Below are 21,520 nucleotides of genomic sequence, written 5' to 3'. Positions count from 1 at the left end.
ACGCAGTTTGCCAGAGTTACTATGTCCCTTTATGTCCTCATAGCTAGGGCACAGGGCTCAAGTGTCTCTGCATCTTTGTCAGTACTCGATATTATTATTTCCACTTAGCCACTCTGCAAGGTATGTGGTGGTGTTTTATTGCGTTTTAAAAAGATTTATTTTTGTTTATGTGTGTATGCCACGTATGTGAGGGGATCCACAGAGGCCAGAAGAGGGCATTGGACGCCTTGAAGTTGGTGAGCTGATGTATGTGGGTGCTGGGAACTGAACTCAGGTCCTCTGTATGAGCCCCAAGTGCTCCCTACCCCTAAGTGATCCCTCCTGTCCCCTCTTGTTTTGTTTTTATTAATATTTTCCTTCCAGGTTTTCTGCTGTCTGTTCTTCCTGCCTTAGTAAAGCGCCACCTCACACCTTTGCACTGTTGGGCTTTGCGAGCATTTCCTTCCATGCTGTGCTTGGTTTCTTCATTTTCTGACAGTGGGCCTTGGCAGGGCAGAACTCTGAATGAAGTCGAGTATATCAGCTGTGTGTTTTTGCGTTTGCATATGTATGTGTATGCATCTATATGTGTGTTGTCCGTGTCTCTATGTGTGTGTGTGTATATATATATATATATCTCCACGTGTGTGCCTTTGTCTGTCTGTGTGTCTCTGTGAGTATACTGAGTATATGTATCTGTGTATCTCTGTGTGTGTGTTTGTATATGTATGTCTGGGTGTGCATCTGTATGTGTAGTATGCTTTTGATGTTAAATTAATAAACTCTTTGGCTAACCCTAGATCACAAAAACATTCTATTATTTGGAGAATTGTTTTCTGATCACGTGCTGTTTTTGAGTCTGTGACCCACTGGGAGTCAACTGTTGTTGATGGTGCTACAGCTTAGGGGCAGATTCACTTCCTGGCTACGTTGTTCTGGTACCGTTTGTTGGGAAAGCTTCCTGACCTCCACTGAATTGCTTTTGAGCTGATTTCTTTCAAGACAGTCAGAGATGATCCCTTTGAGCTGGAGACATAGCAAAATTGTTAGAGTGCTGGGCTCCACCCCCAGCATAAACCGTGTGTATGGTGTATGCCTGTAACCCCAGCATGCTGGGGGTGGAGGCAGGAAATCAGTTCAAGGGCATCTTTGGCTACATAGAGGATTTGAAGCTAGCCTGGGCTACCTGAGACCTTGTCTCAAAACACAAGGTTTTTGCTGTGTATGATCAACTCAAATAGATGTTTTGTTTTTTTTTTTAAAGGCGTCTCTAGGCATCCTGATAGCCATGAGTACAAATCAGCTTTAGGACACGGTGAGTCAAGACTGTGTGGTAGTTATGTGGAGATATGAGTCAGGACAGGCAGACTGGCTTGCTGATGGAGTCTGGCAGCCTGCAGTATCCTAGGCTGATCTGGGGCACCCTGACCTGTAGGGTGAGGTTAACCTTGTGGTTGGTATGGGCATGACCTGCCTGGGCTCCTTCAGGGACTGGCTTGCCTAAACTGCTGGTTAATTTTAGCTATCAGCTCCTCTCAGACCTCCCCACCCACTAAAGAGGTTTCAGTAGTTGGTGTAGAAACCTGGGTAGCCAATATGTGGAATTTAGATGCAGTCTAGGAAATGCGAGTTTCCATTTGTTAAAAATACTGATAACTTTAAAAAATGTTCTAATATACAGATGTGTTCACTGGAGAAGTGAAAAAAAAAAGGTACAATTAAACAAAATGTATCTGGAATTTTCTTGTCCTGGAAAAATTCTTGTGAACCCCAAATTATTGCTAATTTTGGAAGAAATTATTATTTTTTTTTCAGTTCATTCCAAAACTCCTTTCTCAGTCCAGTTGAGTCATGGAGACACAAAGCTAGTTTGGAAACAAAAATTCTCTCAATGGCTGAATCTGGAGAGAATTTTCAACATGGCTGACCATGCTGCTGAATGAGGCCTTTGTGTGTGGGGGCAGAGGTCATAGCAGAGAGCCCAGTAGTATTAAAAGGTGGGGAGCCTGGAGTCCGGCTGTGGCCAAAGCTGGAGAATGAGCTTTTGTTTCCCCTGGTCTGCTGTCCCAGTGAAGGCCGAGGACATCAAAGGCATGGCTACATACTGTTATCTGGCCTCATCCCTTGCTCTGCCAGCACAAGGAGGTCTCCCCGTGGGGAGCCAGGGTGAGGGAGCCCTGAGCTAACATCCAGTGTTAATTGTAGGCAGGGGTTGATCAATGACATTAGCATTCGCCATTTTGTCCAGCTCTCGTTTTGTTCGGAGGGAAATATATTGATTTCTTTATCTGATTAAAAGATTAAAAAGCATTCTGTTCAGAGTCAAAGATTGTGTGTGCCGGTGGCAGAAAATTTATAAATGGAAGAGAAAACAAAACAAGAAATAAGTTTCTTCCCTCTAGAGGTAAGCACTGTCAGCAGTTGGGGACACAGTCTTTTCTTTACAGTTTTTTTATTTGTTTTGGTGTGTGTGTGTGTGTGTGTGTGTGTGTGTGTGTGTGTGCGTGCGTGCACACACACTCTCTCATGTGTGTGCACACACACACTCGTACTATAGCAGGTCAGAAGACAACTGCCACCGTTCTTCCTTCTACCGTGTGAGTCCAGGCATCATTAGGATAGGTAGCAAGAGCCTTTACCCTCTGAGTCATCTGGATGGCCATTGTTGTTATCGTTGTTGTGTTTGTTTTTTTCTCAAGACAGGGTTTTACCTGGGCACAGAGAAATGATAACCATTTTACCTAACAGATGACAATCTGTTACCCCAATGATACTTTTGAACAGCTCCTTTAAGGGATAGGTGTAATTTTATAACATTTAGCAGTATCTATTCACTATAATGTAAATATTTGATTAGGCAGAGAGGACAATACAACTTCTATTTCTTCAAATTCCAAATCCCATAATCTAAAGAAATTATGTCAAAGAATATATGACATCTACAGCTATCAAAACGTGTGTAGTGGAATACTTACAGTAAGGACACAGAGAAAAGATCCTCCCAGAGCAAGAAGGACATGGTATCTAAATGCGGAACAGCCTTTCAACATTGGTGCTACCTTTAATGCCAGCACCCTGGAGGCAGAAGCAGGCAGATCTCTACACCCTGGAGGCAGAACTCTCTACACAGTGAGTTCCAGGCCAGGGAGACTCTGACACACACACACACACACACACACACACACACACACACACACACACACAAAACAACAACAAAATGTCTGTGTTCTGATTGATGAACAAGTACTGGGTGTATTTTTTCTCTTAAGTCTTCTACCAGCGGGGAACCCCTCTAGGGAGAAAGCTTAAAAAGCACAGCAAACAGAAGAGTGATGGCTGCCACAGTAGTATTGAAATACGAGCCAGAGACATGGGTAAGGCGAAGGAGACACCGCTGTGAGGCATGTTTTTAGGTGGGACAGGAATGGGATGATCTGCAGGACTCTGGTCAGCATCTTCAATCAGGCAGGGTCTGGTTCACTTGTACTGGCCATACTGTGTTATGGTCACCTTACCTTAATGCCTGCCCAGATCCTCAGAGGCAAGAATTAGGTCCCGTCACCGGGAACTCACCAGACCTGAACTGAGGATTAGGGGCTCCTGGAATTGGCCGAGGAATACATTCAACTCAGTTATTTGGTACCAGGTAACTAACCATGCTTGCCGCTGCGGTTGTATTTCTCTCTCCATGTCAGGAGATCTTTGAATCTCTGCAGGGATGTAGGGAGCTAACGGCCAAACAGATACAGTCAGAGAGGAGAGCGGTGGTGCGATTCCCCAGTGTGAAGTCACTTAGGCAGCCTGTCCCTTTGTTTTTGGGCTGTAGAAAAGAGTTTTATTAGAGAATATGCTCCTGCATTCTAGTTATAGTGTACCTTGTAAGAAGATGACTTTGAGATGTGCCCAGCAACCACCATCACAAGTGCCAGCTTCTTGCTGTCTTTGATGTATTTTCAGGAATGACACACACCCTTGGTGTCCCCTTTCCTCTATGCTGCCAAACTGACTCTTACCAGAACCTGGGTGTTAGTGGTAACAAGGACTACCACTACTGCCACTGCCACTGCCACTGCCACTGCCACTGCCACTGCCTCTGCCTCTGCCTCTGCCTCTGCCTCTGCCTCCTCTGCCTCTGCCTCCTCTGCCTCTGCCTCCTCTGCCTCCTCTGCCTCTCCCTTCCCTTCCCCTTCCCCTCCTCCTCCTCTTCTTCCTCCTCCTCCTTCTTTCTCCTCTTCTTCCTCCTCTTCATCTTCTTCCGAGATTTAATTTTAATTATGTGCGTGTGTATCTGTGTATGGGTATGCGCACATACATGTATGTAGCTGAGGCAGCCAGAAGAGGGTGTCACATATTCTGGAACTAGAATCAAGGATGGTTGTGGGCCACCAGATATAGGTGGTTAGAACTGAACTCGTCCTCTGGAAGAACACTGAGTGTTCTTAACTGCTGAACCATCTCTCTAACCCCTGGATTTCTCAAGGTTTCAGAATTAGCATAATTTTTGCCTTTTTTTTGTTTCTAGATTTGCAATTTACTAGTTTATTTAAGTAAAAGACAATAATTGCAAGCATGATGAGAATACTTACCATCCCAATACTGCACTGTCTGTTTTCTATGCATTTATATGTTTTGACATTCTATCTGTAGCACTTAGTGCATTAAAAGGACACACAACTGATTATTATAAGAGTCTACGACCCCGGCCCGCAGCAGCTCTCTGCTCCCAAACCCCGTGGGAGAGAGACCTCACCGCCTGATCAGGTGGGCACTCCTGAGGCTGCAGAGCGGAGGAGACCACCAACACTGCCCACCCCTGCCCACATCCCTTGCCCAAGAGGCAACTGTATAAGGCCTCTGGGTTCCCGTAGGGGAGGGCCCGGGAGCGGCAGGACCCCTGCGCCTGAGACACCGCCGGAACCTGAAGGAAACAGACCGGATAAACAGTTCTCTGCACCCAAATCCCGTGGGAGGGAGAGCTAAACCTTCAGAGAGGCAGACACGCCTGGGGGACCAGAAGAGACTGCACTCTGTGCACATCCAGACGCCAGAGGAAAACACCAAACGCCATCTGGAACCCTGGTGCACGGAGGCTCCCGGAAAGAGCGGCGCAGATATTCCCGGTTGCTGCTGCCGTGGAGAGGACTTAGGCAGTACCCCACGAGCAAACTTGAGCCTTGGAACCACAGGGGAGGGCCCAGGAGCGGCAGGACCCCTGCGCCTGAGACACCGCCGGAACCTGAAGGAAACAGACCGGATAAACAGTTCTCTGCACCCAAATCCCGTGGGAGGGAGAGCTAAACCTTCAGAGAGGCAGACACGCCTGGGAAACCAGAAGAGACTGCACTCTGTGCACATCCAGACGCCAGAGGAAAACACCAAACGTCATCTGGAACCCTGGTGCACGGAGGCTCCCGGAAAGAGCGGCGCAGATCTTCCCGGTTGCTGCCGCCGCGGAGAGGACTTAGGCAGTACCCCACGAGCAAACTTGAGCCTTGGAACCACAGGTAGGACCAACTTTTCTGCTGCAAGAAACCTGCCTGGTGAACTCAAGACACAGGCCCACAGGAACAGCTGAAGACCTGTAGAGAGGAAAAACTACACGCCCGAAAGCAGAACACTCTGTCCCCATAACTGGCTGAAAGAAAACAGGAAAACAGGTCTACAGCACTCCTGACACACAGGCTTATAGGACAGTCTAGCCACGGTCAGAAATAGCAGAACAAAGTAACACTAGAGATAATCTGATGGCGAGAGGCAAGCGCAGGAACCCAAGCAACAGAAACCAAGACTACATGGCATCATCGGAGCCCAATTCTCCCACCAAAGCAAACACGGAATATCCAAACACACCAGAAAAGCAAGATCTAGTTTCAAAATCATATTTGATCATGATGCTGGAGGACTTCAAGAAAGACATAAAGAACTCCCTTAGAGAACAAGTAGAAGCCTACAGAGAGGAATCGCAAAAATCCCTGAAAGAATTCCAGGAAAACACAATCAAACAGTTGAAGGAATTAAAAATGGAAATAGAAGCAATCAAGAAAGAACACATGGAAACAACCCTGGACATAGAAAATCAAAAGAAAAGACAAGGAGCTGTAGATACAAGCTTCACCAACAGAATACAAGAGATGGAAGAGAGAATCTCGGGAGCAGAAGATTCCATAGAAATCATTGACTCAACTGTCAAAGATAATGTAAAGCAGAAAAAGCTACTGGTCCAAAACATACAGGAAATCCAGGACTCAATGAGAAGATCAAACCTAAGGATAATAGGTATAGAAGAGAGTGAAGACTCCCAGCTCAAAGGACCAGTAAATATCTTCAACAAAATCATAGAAGAAAACTTCCCTAACCTAAAAAAAGAGATACCCATAGGCATACAAGAAGCCTACAGAACTCCAAATAGATTGGACCAGAAAAGAAACACCTCCCGTCACATAATAGTCAAAACACCAAACACACAAAATAAAGAAAGAATATTAAAAGCAGTAAGGGAAAAAGGTCAAGTAACATATAAAGGCAGACCTATCAGAATCACACCAGACTTTTCGCCAGAAACTATGAAGGCCAGAAGATCCTGGACAGATGTCATACAGACCCTAAGAGAACACAAATGCCAGCCCAGGTTACTGTATCCTGCAAAACTCTCAATTAACATAGATGGAGAAACCAAGATATTCCATGACAAAACCAAATTTACACAATATCTTTCTACAAATCCAGCACTACAAAGGATAATAAAGGGTAAAGCCCAACATAAGGAGGCAAGCTATACCCTAGAAGAAGCAAGAAACTAATCATCTTGGCAACAAAACAAAGAGAAGAAAAGCACACAAACATAACCTCGCATCCAAATATGAATATAACAGGAAGCAATAATCACTATTCCTTAATATCTCTCAACATCAATGGCCTCAACTCCCCAATAAAAAGACATAGATTAACAAACTGGATACGCAATGAGGACCCTGCATTCTGCTGCCTACAGGAAACACACCTCAGAGACAAAGACAGACACTACCTCAGAGTGAAAGGCTGGAAAACAACTTTCCAAGCAAATGGTCAGAAGAAGCAAGCTGGAGTAGCCATTCTAATATCAAATAAAATCAATTTTCAACTAAAAGTCATCAAAAAAGGTAAGGAAGGACACTTCATATTCATCAAAGGAAAAATCCACCAAGATGAACTCTCAATCCTCACCTTCGGTTGGTTTATATACAAGTGTGCAATTTCTAGGCTTGAAAGTAAAATGATGCTATCTGGTGCTGGATAGAGGAGCCTTATTTTTTATTATGGCAGCTTGCTATTTTTGTAACATGGTGATTTGGTTGAACACAATAAAGTACAGTAGTAACTGAAAAAAAAAAAAAGAGTCTACGAGCTAAGTTTTATTATCTATAGTCCATTCCCGAGGAAAGGCAGTTTAGAGAGCCTAGTAACAAACCATATTACTTGGAAGGGGCCCGATAGGTATTTTTTTTTTTTTTTTGGTTCTTTTTTTCTGAGCTGGGGACCGAACCCAGGGCCTTGCGCTTCCTAGGTAAGCGCTCTACCACTGAGCTAAATCCCCAGCCCCAAGAACCGATAGGTATTTTAAACCATAAACCCCTTGGGCCTCTGGTACCTCTGGGTTGCCTGGCTTCTGGAGAGATGTTATGATTTGAATATGAAATGCCTCTTAAAGGCTTCTGAACTTGGTTGTTAGCTGATGGGCTTTTGGGAAGTTGTCCCCTGACTGTTCTCTGACTTGATTCATGGATTAATCCCTTGGTGGATTCCCAATACCATGATACTTTTGTAAGATGGTGCAAATAGAAAGTGAGGTCATTGAGGGGTGTGGTCTATGGGAGGTGTGGCCATTGGGAATGTGGTCTATGGGAGGCGTGGTCTGTGGGAGGCGTGGTCTGTGGGAGGCATGGTCTAGTTGGGAGAAGGTCCTTGAGTGTGTACTTGGGGATAGGACTTTCCCTGTTCTTTCCTAGGACATGCGAACTGAGCTGTTCTGTGCTCTCCCCATCATGATGGATGAACTCTCTGTGAGCCAAAACAAATCTTTTCTCTCCTTCAAGGCTGAGGCAAGAAGACCATGAGTTCAATGTCAGCCTGATCTACATAATGAGGGTCTGTCTAAAAGAGAGAGAGAGGGAGGGAGGGAGGGAGGGAGGAGAAAGAAATTCCAAAATCTCCAAAATATGTAAGAGTTCAGAGAAAGGTACACATGCCAAGACCCCAACGGATTTTAGAGTAAACACCAGAAAGCTGATCGTGTCCTTAATGAAATCTAGGAACAAGAAATCAATGAACCATAGCACAAGCTGTTAAGTGTCCCAACTTGTGAATAGACAGTGGAACAGAAGTCATGCTGTGACTAACTAGACATCAGAGAAAAATGACCCTCATGCTTGGGAAACACTAAGGGGCGATACAGGGGTATGGGAGGGTGGAGACAGTTATTTATGGTGCCACCCACAAGGAAGGATGGAGCTGGGGATCCAAGCCTGTGGCTGTTCTGTAAGGTGGTATTCCAGTGGCCTCCATGTGTCCCTGTGTAGGTCTAGTTAAGAGTTGGAATGGCTTGTGGGTTTTATGAGGCGGAAGACCTGGTGCGTTTCTGTTACATCACAGTGCTTTCTGCTAATGCTATGTCTGTAGCATGTGAGAACGTGAAGGGCTGAGGAGTGTTCAAAGGGTTTCCTCCCCTACTTGCTCAATCACCCACTCCCTTCATGGAAGCCTCACCAGTCTTACGTCTTCTAAGAAGCAGCCTTCTTCATGCTTGCAGACATTTTCCAATTTCTGTTTTCCTGCATTTGAAGTTTATCACCCATGCTCTACAGTTCTGGGCAAAGGTAGTATGATGGTTAGTGTTCATTGTCAACTTGATGGATCTGGGGTCACTAGGAGACAAACCCACAGGAGACCTGTGAGGAGATTATCTCGGTTAGGTTGGTTGAGGTAGGAAGACCCGCCATAAGAGTGGATGACACCAATCCCTGAACTTCAGACCAGGATAAGATGAAGCAAGCTGGCTGAGTAGAAACACCCCTGGCTGTGGACACGTGTAACCAGCTCTTTCACACTCCTGCCGTTAGGACTTCTCCACCGTGATGGACTGTACCCTGGAACTGTGAGCTGAAATAAGCCCCTCCTCCTTTAAGGTGTCAGTGTTTCATCATAGTAGCAGAAAGAAGCTAAGCCAGTGGGACTGTGTTGACACTTGATTCAGGTAGGTCCGAGTAGTAGCGACAGAATCAGAAGCACTCTCTAGCTTTGCAGACTTTGGTGACTCAAGGCATGTGGCAAGTGACAGGAGCAGCTAGAGGGAGACCAAGGCGATCAGGTCGGTATTTGGTGATTGTAGATGTGAAACAGAATTCAGGTCTCCTGGCTCCCCATGTGGTGTGCTAGGTTCAGAGCCCCTCCATCTTTCCTGACCTCTCTCCACTCCCCTTCTCTCTTCTTCTTGTGGGTGTGAGGAGATCTGTTCAATACCTAAAAGAAGGCAGCCAGGGTTCCCTTCCAACAATAGAGGTGACTATCTATGGCAGGCGTCCTCTAACACTCACTTTCTGAAACTTGTCTCAGAGGGGTTCAGGGCCTGATCTTTGAGAAGACATTTTTTTTGCCAGGCTTTTGAGTCAATGCTAATTAAACAATAACTGACACAGGGGTCAGTTGACAAATTAATTCATTTAAGCTGAAAAGGTCAAGTAGGAGAGGCAATTGTGTTCACTTTTATGAGTCTGGGCTGGCTGAGGTTGTTCCATAGCAGAAAACAATCCCCTTTGCACATGTGAATGTGTGCGATATACATTATATATGTATGTATATCTTACGTTGTGCCGTGACTCTTGTGAATTTACCCCTGGAGTTGGCTCAGCTGGGAGTCAGGGTAGGCAGGTGGTCATAGGGTTCCTTGGGTTTTCCAGGGAACATCTCAGATGGGAATTTTCTCCGTCTGAAAACAAGGTGAGCGAGGGTCCCAACAGCTCTACATGTTTTCTACGGCCTGGGTGTCATTCAACCAGCCACAGTCAACTGTCAACTGGCAAACTTTACCCTTGCCTCTTGGTGTCATGTAGACCAAGTGTGTTTGGTATTAGAGCAGAGGAACATACATACATACAAACAATACATATTATAAAGGGACATTGATTAAATTAGTCTATGAGGGGCTGAGTAGACCAGTTATGACTATCTGCATGTTGATCAGATGGTCCTCCCACTCCACACAATTCTTATGTCTTGTGCTGGGGAGGAATGAAAGCAGTAACAAGTGGAATGCCCAGAAGAGCTGTGTGGTGATGACAGAGAGTAGCTTCCCTTTGGCTGGAATGCTCTGGGGCACTAGGTGAATGCTTGGAAGAGACCCACTGTCTCTGCCCTCCATGGTAGCTCCTGAGGGATCTGAAGATAGTTCCACATGCCTTCTGAATTATGTACCAGCTTTTAAAATTTAGACCGGGGAGCTGGCTTGGTTCAGATCTCTAGAGCCCTGGTAAAATGCCAAGTGTGCCAACGTACACTTAGAACCCAGTGCTGGGAGGGCAGGGAGGAGGAGTGGAGAGAGGAGGATCCCTGGGGATTTCTTTCATCAGCCAGTCGACTCTGATTGTTGAGCTTCAGTTTAGTGAAAGACCCTGTCTCAAAAAATTAGGGGTTAAGACCAGCTGGTAAGATGGGTCAGCTGGCAAACCTGAGCCAACATGAATTCTATCCCCGGGTGGTGAAGGGAGAGACCTGACTCCACATGCACTCCATGGCATGCATGAGCACAAGCACACACACCTTGAACATGCACATGTGCGCGCACACACACACACACACACACACACACACACACACACAATAAGTGAAGTATAACAAAAAGTAAATAGGATGGAGAGCATGACGAAGACACTTGTTGTCAACTGGCTTCCACATACACACAAAATTTAAAACATATATATTCTAAAACTTCATGTTTTTCTAGTGCGCTGGATAGTTTTATGTCAACTTAACATAAACTAAAGTCATATGAGAAGATGGAATGTCAATTATGAAAATTCCTCCATAGGATGAGGGCCGTAGTCTCTAGGGCATTTTTTAATTAATCATTGATGGGGGAGGCCCAGCCCATTGTTGGTGGGGCTACCCCTGTACTGGTAGCCCTGGGTGCTATAAGAGATTAGGCTGAAAAAGCCAGGAAGCAGCACCCCTCCAAGGCCTCTATATCAGCTCCTGCCTCCAGGTTCCTGCCCTGTTTGAGGTCCTGTCCTGACTTCCTTCAGTGGTAGATTACAATGTGAGCTGGATAGACCCCTTCCTCCTCAGCTTGCTTTTGCTCATGGTGGTTCATCACAGCAATAACAACTCTAACTCTTCTTGGAGTTTGCAAATGCATGACCATAGCTATGGCGGACTGCCCTGGGGATGGGATTTAAGAGTTGTAATTATTCCCTACACACCAGTTTGGCTAGGTACTTCTCTTGCTGCCATGAAGCAAGCTGTCCGTCATGGCTGGGGAGTTTCAGTTATAGAAGCCTGAGGCAGCTATTCACACTGTATCCTTAGTCAGGATACAATGATGGGTGCTTATACTGGGCTACTTCCTGGGTGACCAGGATCCCAGCTCAGTATGGTAGCTTGAATGAGAAACACTGCCCCCCACCCCAAATTGGACCCAGTTGGTGAAACTCTTTAGATATGTTATGGAACCTTTAAGAGGTGGAGCCTTGCTAGAAGTATGTCACTGGGGACGTGTGACCTACTTTTTGGCTACTTTATTGGTTTCTTATATCTACTATCTACAAGCCTTCTCCACCCCCAATCTCTTTTCAGCCCCACAACATTAGGTAGGCAAGAAAGAATGTTAGAGGGGAAGGGGGCGTAGATCTCTTCAGCCTACTTCCTGCTGATTAGAGGCATCGGGTTCTTTGGAACAAGTCCAATCTTTGTGGTCGGGATATCTCCAACCAGCAATCTATCAATCCAGCAAAAGCACTAGGAACCAGAAGCAGCGGGAGGAACAGCTGCTGCAGCCTCTTGGGGTGCTGGCATTTTATGCCCTCTCTAGAATCCCCAGAATTCCAAACATAACCTATCTTTGTCTAGCAGAATCAAGTCATGCCCCTAGGGCACGAGGCCAATCATAGCTGCTGTGGACAATCTGAAGCGCACCTGGGATTAAAACCAAAACACATTCCTAGAACATAGCTGGGTTTTTAAGGAAACCAGAATTCTCACTTCAGGGAAGGGCTTTGAGAGTTGATGATCTCACCCCCATCTCCAGTTGGCGCTCTCTGCTTTGCGTTTGTGCTTGGACCTGCGATCTCTTAGCTCTGACCACCTGGTGCTGTGCCTCCCCTGCCATTATGGGCTCTCCCTCTGGAACTGTAAGTGAAGCTAAATTCTTAGGTTGCCTTGGCCATGGTTGTTGTGTTTTATAAACACGATAAAGAAGCTAGGGCTATGGTTGGTGGAGGTGTGGTATGGTGTTGGTGGTAAGGTATGGGGAAAGGGGTGCTTCTGCAGGCCCATGCGAAGGCTTCCCTTCCCTCTGAGGTACCAGCCACATGATGATATAGTATAGAATAGAGCTTATTTGGGGCGTGGGGAGGGATGTTGAGGGAGTTAGTAGAGGCAGAGAGAGAGAGAGAGAGAGAGAGAGAGAGAGAGAGAGAGAGAGAGAGAGAGAGAGAATAGATGAATAGAGGCCAGTCATGAGCACATGGAGAGAGAAGTGGGAGAGGAGTCGGGAGAGAGGGGGAAGAGGGTAAGGGAGCAAGAGGAGAAGAGGAGTGAGGAGGGGGTAAGTAGCCCCTTTTGTAATAAGTCAGGTACACCTGACTGTTGACAGGTAACTGTGGGTCAACAGTGGTACTTTATCACAACAGCAGAAAACAAATGCCCTAGGGAATGGTGTCACCTCCAGTGGAATGATCCCCTCTCTTCAATTAATGAAGGTAATCGCCAGGGGATTCTGGATCTCAGCAATCTGAGTTGGACTAACCTCACAGCAGATAGTAAGCTTTGGTGTTTTCTAGTGATGAACCACAGTGACAATAACAATACTGTGTCCCAAACTGCTCTCTGCTCTGATGAGATACCTTGTATCAAGAAACCAAAAGAGAACAGGCACAATGCCTTTAACAGTCCAGTTCTGTGCAGTGGGTATTGTTCTAATATTGGACTCTCCTGGCTTGAGGGTCCCACCTTGCTCTTTAGAATCCTTGTGCCTCTTTGGGTGTCTGTGTGGTCCTCTGCACTGATGCACAGAGGTCATGAAACTTGTTCCTTAGTTGTCATTCTTGTTCCCTCCCGCATTGACTTTGCAGGTACAGAAAGGAGTGTTTTCTGTTTCCCTTGAGGTTTTGTAACTGAGGATTCTGGAAACTTCCCTAATTCTTCCACCTATTTCCCTGAGATCATGCTGTATTGTTTTATGGTAATTTGTTGGATTGGCCTCAGGACAGAACAGTTGCCTGTCAAGCATAAACCCTTTACTGTGCAGGGTGGTGATGTCAACACAGCACTTAATCTCTAGGGGGTAGGGGGGGGTTGAGGGTGGAGCACAACTTTAATCCCAGCACTCGAGAGGCAGAGTCAGGCAGATCTCTGTGAGTTTGAGGCTAGCCTGGTCTACAGAATAAGTTCCAGGACATTAGGGGCTACACAGACAAACCCTGTCTTGAAAAATCAAAACAGCAACAAAACACAAACCAAAGTTACAAAAAGCACCCCTCCCCCTTTACCAGATGGGATCATTTTCAGCGATCTTTACACATCGAGAGCTCATATCTCTATAGGAGAGATCAGCCCTCATAATGTAGATGGCAGAGAAGGGTCCTCTGGGTTCTTCCTGGATTTCTAGTTCCTGTCCCCACATGACCTCCTTGGCTGTTTTCCATCACTACACAGTCCTCTCCAAGGATTACTGGCGGTTGGAATTTACATTTTCTTGAGCAGATCCCCCACTCCCTGCAACTTAGGGCTTGTCTCTGCCTTTCATTCCTTCCTCTGCACCCGTTCATTGGGGGGGGGGCACGAGTCTGGCATCGCCTGTCCCCTAGAGCCGCCTCCTCTTTCTTGTCTCAGCTGGATGAAGCCCTGTGGCTTTTGGGCGGCATGGTCTCAGCCTCCTGCTTCTGCCCTTCCTCTGGTCCTCACCCCTCCTGCCCAAGGACTGTTTTCCCACCCTTCCCTTCTCTCCACTTGCTTCTCCCTGCTGTATGACATCTGCCTGAGAAAGAACACACACAACCTCTCAAGAACAAACAGTCACTTTCCAGGACAGCTAGTCTAAACTCAAATTTAGAAGGAAAGAAACCAAACCAAACCATCCCTTTAAAGTCAACACAAGCCAGAGAGATTTAGCTTCAGAGAGAGATTTGGCAGAGATAATTTTTTTTTCTCCTATCCAGATCTGCAACATTCACATTTCTTCCAGACTAGATTTTGTACCATTACTCTTTCCATCTCTCCCTCCTCCTCACCTCCCAGTGCACATTTGGGTGTGGGTGTGGGCATGCGTGTGCCTCTCTCCATGTGTGGAGGTCAGAGGACACCCTTAGGTGCTGATCTTCACCTTCCTTATTGTTTTGAGGCCCTGGGTTCAACCCCTCAGGAGTTCAGGATGCCTATATTCTCAGCACTGGGTAGGTAGAGGCAGGAGGATTAGAAGTTCAAGGTCGTCCTTAGCTACATAGAGCCTTGGAGGCCAATCTGGGCCACTTGCAACCTTATATTAAACAAACGATGCTCCCTGCCCCCAAGAATCCAAGGCCAGTGAGATGACCCAGAGGGTAAAGGCTCTGGCTGTTGAACCTGGTGACCTGAGTTCATTTCACAAGACCCACCTGGTGGAAGGAGAGAACAGACTCCTGAAAGTCCCGTGACCTCCACAAACGTCCTGCAAGACCTGTGCACTCCCCATGAACACACTAGCTAGTACCTGGTATGGTGGCATTGACAGGTGGGGCCTCCGGTGATTGATAATCACAGGAATATGATTGGCATTCTAATAAGAGAGGTCCTGACTTTGTGGCCTGTGTGGACACAGTAAGAAGGTGCTGTTTTTAAATTGGAGACTGAGACGTCGTCTGACATGGATGGGGCTGTACTTTGATCACTGACTTCTGGCTTCCAGCATGTGAACTACAGCAGGGAGAAGCAAGTGGAGAGGAGGGAAGGGTGGGGAAACAGTCCTTGGGTGGTGGCATTGTCCGAAGTGCCCTGCTATTGCAACTTTCGTGGGCTGGACTGGTCACCTATCCCCTCAGATGCTTCATGAATACATCTGGGCAGTTAGCCCAACTGTTACAATAAAGACCCAGCGTAACTCAGGTACTATTCTTACTTTGATTTTTGAGATAGGATCCCACTTCTTAGCTCTAGCTAGCCGGAAACTCACTATGTAGACCAGGCTAGCCTCAAATTCACAGTGATCTTTGAGTCTTTGCCTGTCGAATGCTAGGACTAAATCAGTGTGTCACCATACAAATGTTTGTTTTTTGGTTTGTGTGTTCCCGTGCATGTGCACATGTGCCTGCAGGCATGTGTGGCCCCATGTGCACGGGCATGTGGTGGCTGGAGGCAGACGACAGACAGGCATCTTTCTCAATCATTCCCCACCTTGCTTTTTGAGACAGGGGCTACCACTGAGCATGGAATTTGCTGACTTGGTTCGATTAGAATTCAACAATGTCCTATAACCGTGCACAGGGATTAGGGGTGGGGCTGATCTTTGCCAAGCAGAGATTACAGGCATAATCCATGTGCTGACTTTTATCTGGGTATTGGTGAGCTGAACAGGTCCTGTGCTTTCTTAGCAGGCTTCCTACTGACTGAGCCAGCTCCCCAGCCCCAGCCACTGGCCTTCTTAGTAAGTTACATAAGCTTCTCTTGATCCTTAGCAGTTTTCCTTGACATTTCTTTGTTGAAAGCTCTGGGTCGTCGTCCCCTTGAGACTGCTGGGTTCTTTCTCATTATGTGCCTTTGCCATGTATATCAGGCAACACTAATTAGATGGAGAAGCTCAATCAGTTTTAGGCTCGTCGTTGGGATGGTAAATGTCTGAGTGACACCTCGGGCTTCCATTACAGAATGCTTTATCTAGCTATCTAGCTTTATCTAGCTTATCAAGATAGCTTGCCTATCCTTGAGGTGCTAGGATTGGCCAGTGTGATATGAGCACACTGTAGCAGTTCAGGCACACCAGAAAAGGGCATCAGACCCCATTATAGATGGTTCCGAGCCACCACATGGTTGCTGGGAATTGAACTGACTGCTGAACCATCTCTTCAGCCCTATTATTCTGATTTTTATATTTAAAAATTCCTCACCAATCTAGGCCTTCCATCACAGGTTGGTAATTCCAGCTACTCAGGAGGCTGAGGCAGGAGGATCACAAAAGGGCTGTATCCTGAGTTCAAGTTTATCTTGGGCATCTAAATGAATTCCTGTCTCAAAATTTAAAAGTTAAAAAAAAGAAAGGTCTAAGATACAGCTTCAGTGGTGGAGTGTTTGCCCACCATGTAGGGAACCCCTAAGTTTAATCCTTAATACTAAAAAACATCACTCAACCTCCATCTCTCCCACTGGATAAAGGCACTAGTGATAGCTATTGATTTTACAGAGATGGTCATATATCCTGATTCACAATCCTTCCTTCCTTCCTTCTTTCCTTCCTTCCTTCCTTCTTTCCTTCCTTCCTTCCTTCTTTCCTTCCTTCCTCTCCTCTGTCTCTGTCTCTTTCTGTGCCTCTGTCTCTGTCTCTCTGTCTCTATCTTTGTTTCTGTGTCTGTGTCTGTCTCTCTCTCTGTCTCTCTCTCTGTCTCTCTCTCTGTCTGTCTCTGTCTGTCTCTGTCTCTCTGTCTCTCTGTCTCTCTCTCTGTCTCTCTCTCTGTCTCTCTCTCTCTCTCTCTCTCTCTCTCTCTCTCTCTCTCTCTCTCAGAAGTGCTGCTCACATGCCACAGTGTGTCAGAGGACAGCTTGCAGAAGTCTGTTCTTTCAACTCACCATGTGGGTTCCAAGGACTGAGTTCAGATTGTATGTCCTGGTGAAACACCCTTCCCCACTGAGTCATCTTACCAGCTCCATTCTTTTCACTCATTACAAAGGCCTTTTCTGTAGTCCAGGTGGGCAAGGCAGAAGTAGTGTGTGATTCCTTTTTGCTTCTAGAACAATCTTCACAAGCTGACTCACCAGTGCGAATTCTGTGGCTGGTGGTTTGTTAGTATCATGCCCTGTGTTGTGATTTAGTGCATTTATTGTGTTCAGTCTTGCAACATAGTTATTCTTTTTGGTGTTTCACTTGCTCACCAGGGAGCAGTGGCTCCTGTACACTCAAGCTTTTGGCAAGAGCACAGGACTAAGGGGCTGGGTTCACTTTTTGCCAAGCTGAGAACAAAGCTGTCCTCTAGAACAGTGCTTCTCAACCTGGGGGGTCATGACCCATATCCTGCATATCAGATACTCACATTATGATTAATAACAGTAGCAAATCTACAGTTAAGAAGTAGCGACAAAAGCAATTTTATGGTTGGGAGTCACAACAACACGAGGAACTGTATTAAAGGGTCGCAGCATCAGGAAGGTTGAGAGCCACTGCTTTAGTGAATGCTTGGCTGTGGACACCCAGGAGTTGATGGAACAGCATTAGAAGGTCACGTTGTCCATTTCTCGGAAGACATTTTTCTAGAGGTCATGGCATTCCTGACGTTGTGCAATCTCCCCACTTCATAACTGGCGAGCTGATACACAGAAAACTAAAGCCCAACTTAGGGAGTCAATAAAGACAACAGGGGAAAAAAAACTTTGGCCTTGGGTTCCTGGGAGCCAATAAAGGGGTGAGCATGGGGTGGGGAGAGCATTCCAGGTATCAGAAGGCACATAGTAAGCTCACTCAGAGAAATCACAGAAGTGAATTCAGAGAACCCTGGCTTCAACCAAGAACAGCCCTATGGAGTAGGGGAGGCAACAGCAACACCATCTTGGAAAACTGGGATGTCTCCATGACAAAGAAGTAGCCTACAGACCTGAAGGTGATGGCCAGCTGAAGGGCTTGTATAGGTAAACACACTGGTTTCCCATAGACCTCATCTCTGGGTTTGTTAGCCTCTTACCTCCTTGGGACATCAGCACCTTGAGAATGGAGAGCCCCCAGTGACTCATGGGTGCATGGTTGGCCCTAAACAGATACCCAGCACCCACTCTTACCTCTTAGGGTTGTGTGGTCCAGCACCTGCCTGCGCCAGGGGTACCCTTCCCCTTTCCTTTCTTTTGCACTTTGTATTTCTAAGCCAGCTTGTCTGTTACCAGGTGATTTCTAACCTGTGGCATGAAGGTGTCTCTGTGGGGGCAGGGTACTAACTTTCTATTCAGAAGCAGTGTTGGGAAAGTCCCAGTGAGCTGCCGGCATCTCTCAAGGTCCAGTGTACAGCAATGACCTTGAACACTGCTTCTGGACAAAGGAATTGCTGTGATCTCAAGCTGCTTAAATTGAGTTTATAATTTATGAGCATTATATTTATATCACATGTTATAATTTATGCTATACATAGTATAATCTATATAGTTTAAAATTCTAACAGCATAAAATTTACCATCTTAAAACGGAGAGTTAGGAATTCCTGAGCCGGCTCAGTGATTAAGAGTACTCGTTACCCTTGCGGAAGACTCAGTACCAACACAGTGGTTCACAGTCTGTAACAACTCCAGTCCCAGGGGATCTGACACTCTTATGACCTCTGAAGGCATCAGGCACGAGCATGGTGCACAGACAGACAAGAAGAAAAGACACCCATACAAATGAAGTAATACAATGAATAAAACTAAAGAACTTGAAAAAGAGAGAGCAGTTGGCAGTCGTTCACCACTCACTGTGCTGGGCCATGGCACCTCTATCAAAGCAGCTTTCGTATTTGCTTCTCATTTAAAAAGTTTATTTAGGGATACAAGTGCACTAAATGTCTCTGGAACCCCTTGAAAGAGCAACAACCGTTTCAGCTGTAATTACCCCACTTTTTTTTTTTCTGCCAAAGGTCACAGACCAACCACTGTGACAAATGACAATTATCTTGTGGCACTTGTGGCCTTTGCCCACCTTCTTCCCTGAACACACTCCTTTCTGGGAACTACATTTAATTTAGTAAAGCTCAAAGAAGGAATTTATAATTCTTTAAAAATTATCTTGATGTTATTTAGTTATGTGTATATGTATGTCTCTGTGTGGTACACGTATGTGAGCACGTGTGCCTGTAGAGTTCAGAATGAGGCCTCAGACCTCCGGGAGCTACGGTTAGAGGCGGCTGTGATCCACTAGAATTTTACATGAAGTTCTGAGCCACCTGATGTGGGGGATGGGAACTGAATTCCAGTTCTCTACAACAGTAGCAATGCTCGATTATTTATTATTTATTTACTTATTTATTTATAATTTTAAAAAATTAGACATTTTATTTATTTACATTTCAAATGATATCCTCTTTCCAAGTTTCCCCTCTGTAAACTCCCTATCCCATCCCCCCTCCCCCTGCTTCCCCCCCCCCCACTCCCACCTCACCTGGAATTCCCCAACACTGGGGCATTGAGCCTTCACAGGGCCAGGGGCTTCTCATTTCATTGGTGCCCAACAAGGCCATCCTCTGCTACATATGCAGCTGGGGCCATACAAACCCATTCAGCTCCTTTAGTCTTTTCCCTAGCTCCTTCATTGGGGTCTCCATGCTTAGTTCAGTGGTTGGCTGTGAGCCAACCTCTGTATTTCTCAGACTCTGGCAGAGCCTCTCAGGAGACAGCAATATCAGGCTCCTATCAGCAAGCACTTCTTGGTATCCACAATAGTGTCTTGAGTTTGGTGTCTGTATATGGGATGGATCCTCAGGTGGAGCAGTCTTTGGATGGCCTTTCCTTCAGTCTCTGTTCCACATTTTGTCTCTGTATTACCTTTAGACAGGAGCAATTCTGGGTTAAAAATTTGGAGATGAGTGGGTAGCCCCATCCTCCAACTGGGGGCCTTGCCTAACCTCTGAATATGGTCTCTACAGGTTTTCCCTCCCCTTTGTTGGGCATTTTTAGCTGATCTCAACCCTGTTGGGTCCTGGGAGCCTCTTGCTTTTCTGGCATCTGGAATGTTCTGGAGGCTACCCCCAGTCCCCCATCTCCCATTGCTACACACCTCTGTTCAATTTCCAGACTTTTTGTATATCATCCCCATCTCCTCCTATACTCGATCCTCCCCCTTCTTCTCCACCTCCTCTCTTCTTTCCAAGTCCCTCCAACCCTCTAACTCCTGTGAGTATTTTTTCCCCTTTCTGAGAAGGACTGAAGCATCCACACTTTGGTCTTCCTTCTTCTTGAGCTTCATATGGTTTATGAGTTGTGTCGTGGGTATTCTGAGCTTTATGCCTAATATCCACTTATCAGTGAATGCATACCATGTGTGTTCTTTTATGATTGGGTTACCTCACTCAGGATGATATTTTCTCTTTCCATTCATCTGCCTTTGAATTTCATGAAGTCATTGTTTTTAATAGCTGAGTAGTACTCCATTGTGTAGATGTACCACATTTTCTGTATCCATTCCTCTGTTGAAGGGCATCTGGGTTCTTTCCAGCTTCTGGCTATTATAAATAAGGCTGCTATGAACATAGTGGAGCATGTGTTCTTGTTATATGTTGGGGCATCTTTTGGGTATATGCCCAGGAGAGGTATAGCTAGGTCCTCAGGTAGTACTATGTCTAGTTTTCTGAGGAACCGCCAGACTGATTTTCAGAGTAGTTGTACCAGTCTGCAATCCCACCAACAATGGAGGAGTGTTCCTCTTTCTCCACATCCTCGCCAGCATCTGCTGTCACCTGGATTTTTGATCTTAGCCATTCTGACTGGTGTGAGGTGGAATCTCAGGATTGTTTTGATTTGCATTTCCCTGCTGACAAAGGATGTTGAACATTTCTTTAGGTGCTTCATGATCATTCAATATTCCTCAGTTGAGAATTCTTCATTTAGCTCTATAGCCTACTTTTAATAGGGTATTTGTCTCCCTGTGGTCTAACTTCTTAAATTCTTTGTATATGTTGGATATTAGTCCTCTACTGGATGTAGGATTGGTAACTATCTTTTCCCAATCTGTTGGTTGCTGCTTTGTCTTAACCACAGTGTCCTTTGCCTTACAGAAGCTTTGCAATTTTATGAGGTTCTGTTTGTGGATTGTTGATATTAGAGTGTAAGCCATCAGTATTCTGTTCAGGAAAATTTCCCCTGTGCCCATGCGTTTCCCATTTTCTTTTCTATTAGATTCAGCGTGGCTGGTTTTATGTGAAGGTCCTTGATCCAGTTGGACTTGAGCTTTGTACAAGGAGATAAGATTGGATTCAGTTGAACCAGCACCATTTGTTGAAAATGTTGTCTTTTGTCCAATGGATGATTTTAACTCCTTGGTCAAAGATCAAGTGACCATAGGTGTGTGGGTTCAATTTTAGGTCTTCACTTCTATGCCATTGATCTACTTGCCTGTCCCTGTACCAATACCATGCAGTTTTTATCACTATTGGTCTGC

At 45.8% G+C, this 21,520-nt stretch overlaps 1 protein-coding gene across 15 annotated transcripts in view; it reads left to right on the top strand.

The window, feature by feature from the left end:
* Greb1 (growth regulating estrogen receptor binding 1) overlaps nucleotides 1–21,520 on the top strand; it is a 152,685-nt gene that overhangs the window by 18,168 nt on the left and 112,997 nt on the right. Inside the window, exon 1 of one of the 15 annotated variants that reach the window (NM_001427084.1) lies at nucleotides 12,680–12,926. The exons of 13 other annotated variants lie outside the window; for them this stretch is intronic. The gene's annotated coding sequence lies outside the window, so the exon portion shown is untranslated. Of the gene's footprint in view, nucleotides 1–12,679; nucleotides 12,927–21,520 lie in introns of those variants that run through there. One more of the 15 variants, XM_008764638.3, reaches the window with a different exon arrangement.

This window comes from Rattus norvegicus, chromosome 6 (assembly GCF_036323735.1).
Source record: "Rattus norvegicus strain BN/NHsdMcwi chromosome 6, GRCr8, whole genome shotgun sequence".
NCBI lineage: Eukaryota > Metazoa > Chordata > Mammalia > Rodentia > Muridae > Rattus > Rattus norvegicus.
The sequence above is the reverse complement of the archived record's forward strand: the minus strand, read 5'-3'. Positions and strand labels throughout refer to the sequence as shown.